Consider the following 2,500-nt stretch of genomic DNA (forward strand, 5'->3'; position numbering starts at 1 on the left):
TTTCCACGACGAGCCTACTTTCGTCAGCGTGCCCCCCTGACGAATTTTCCTGCCTGGCCCGGCCAGTCCAGCCCCTGTTCGTCGAAAAATCTGCGCTGCCGATTTTCCACGCGGCAGCCCCTGTTTTCGTCAGCGTGCCCCCCTGACGAATTTTCCTGCCTGGCCCGGCCAGTCCAGCCCCTGTTCGTCGAAAAATCTGCGCTGCCGATTTTCCACGCGGCAGCCCCTCTTTTCGTCAGCGTGCCCCCCTGACGAATTTTCCTGCCTGGCCCGGCCGGTCCAGCATCCAGCCCCTGTTCGTCGAAAAATCTGCGCTGCCGATTTTCCACGCGGCAGCCCCTCTTTTCGTCAGCGTGCCCCCCTGACGAATTTTCCTGCCTGGCCCGGCCGGTCCAGCATCCAGCCCCTGTTCGTCGAAAAATCTGCGCTGCCGATTTTCCACGCGGCAGCCCCTGTTTTCCTCAGCGTGCCCCCCTGACGAATGTTCGTCGAAAAATCTGCGCTGCCGATTTTCCACGCGGCAGCCCCTGTTTTCCTCAGCGTGCCCCCCTGACGAATGTTCGTCGAAAAATCTGCGCTGCCGATTTTCCACGCGGCAGCCCCTCTTTTCGTCAGCGTGCCCCCCTGACGAATTTTCCTGCCTGGCCCGGCCGGTCCAGCATCCAGCCCCTGTTCGTCGAAAAATCTGCGCTGCCGATTTTCCACGCGGCAGCCCCTCTTTTCGTCAGCGTGCCCCCCTGACGAATGTTCGTCGAAAAATCTGCGCTGCCGATTTTCCACGCGGCAGCCCCTCTTTTCGTCAGCGTGCCCCCCTGACGAATTTTCCTGCCTGGCCCGGCCGGTCCAGCATCCAGCCCCTGTTCGTCGAAAAATCTGCGCTGCCGATTTTCACCGACGAGCCTACTTTCGTCAGCGTGTCCCCTTGACGAATTTCCCTGCCTGGCCTGGACAGTCCATCTTCCAGCCCATGTTCATCGAAAAATCTGCGCTGCCGATTTCCCCGACGAACCTGCAGCTGCACAAATCTGCGCTGCCGATTTCCCCCCCTGTCGGCATGGCTGCCGCTGCCCCGATGTCCAGACCAACAGTCTTTTTTGTCGACTTTGCCGATTTTGTCCGCGCTGCCGATTCCAACACTACCCCCTGCATCCAAACCAGCATTGTTTCGTCAGCTCTTCCCCTGACGATTTTAGCCCTGTAACAAACAGTAGGCCTCCAATCCCGCCAACGGGAGCCAAGTTGATAGGGAAGAGAATTGAATGACGCGCCTGGTCCTCGCACCCCGCCACCCGAGGGGCCTTTTTCCCGGCAGCCTCTGAAAAACTCTAGCTTTCACGGTCCTCGCCGCCCCTCACCACCATGGCAGGCCTCTAATCCCACCCATCAGCAGTTGTAGCCGATAGGGCAGTGATTTGAATGACGCGTCGCGGGCCGCCGGGTCATCTCACCCGGCCATTAATTGGAGCGTTTTTGGCTGGCCGAGGATGGGGGGATGGATCTCTTCTTCCGAAAAAGCAAACAGTACATCGGGAGTTATGTTGACGGGGCATGGAATTGAATGACCCGTCGCGGGCCGCCGGGTCATCTCACCCGGCCATCCCGGGGAGCGTTTTTCCCGGCAGCATCGGGGAAACTCTTGCTTTCACTGCCCGCTGCCCAAGTCCCCACTCGCATCGGCCCCCCGCGCCAACAAGCCAACGCTGCCGAATCGGCAGACACTGCTGCCGAGTCTGCCGACACTGCCCCGCGGGCTGCCACTGCCCCAGTGTCTAAACCAGCGGTCTTTCTCATCGAGCCTTGGACTATCCAGTCCGTCCTGACTCATCGCCAGCACCTGCTGCCGATTCTGCCGACTTTGCCGATTTTCTCGGCGCTGCCGATTCCAACACTGCGCCCACCGTGTCTGAACCAGCGCTGTTTCCTCAGCGTGTCCCCTCGACGAATTTTCCTGCCTGGCCTGGACAGTCCACCGTCCAGCCCGTGTTCGTCGAAAAATCTGCGCTGCCGATTCTGCCGACTTTGCCGATTTCGTCGGCGCTGCCGATTCCACCACTGCCCGCCGTGCCTGAACCAGCGCTGTTTCGTCAGCGTGTCCCCTCGACAAATTTTCCTGCCTGGCCTGGACAGTCCATCGTCCAGCCCATGTTCGTCGCAAAATCTGCGCTGCCGATTTTCCCCGACGAACCTGCAGCCGCACAAATCTGCGCTGCCGAATCTGCCGACACTGTCCCGCGGGCTGCCACTGCCCCAGTGTCTAAACCAGCAGTCTTTCTCGTCGAGCCTTGGACTATCCAGCCCGTCCAGACCCATCGCCAGCACCCGCTGCCGATTCTGCCGACTTTGCCGATTTCGTCGGCGCTGCCGATTCCAACACTGCCCGCCGTGCCTGAACCAGCGCTGTTTCGTCAGCGTGTCCCCTCGATGAATTTTCCTGCATGGCCCGGCCAGTCCAGCGTCCAGCCCATGTTCGTCGAAAAATCTGCGCTGCCGATTCTGCCGA

The sequence above is a fragment of the Populus nigra genome, chromosome 2 (genome assembly GCF_951802175.1).
Source record: "Populus nigra chromosome 2, ddPopNigr1.1, whole genome shotgun sequence".
NCBI lineage: Eukaryota > Viridiplantae > Streptophyta > Magnoliopsida > Malpighiales > Salicaceae > Populus > Populus nigra.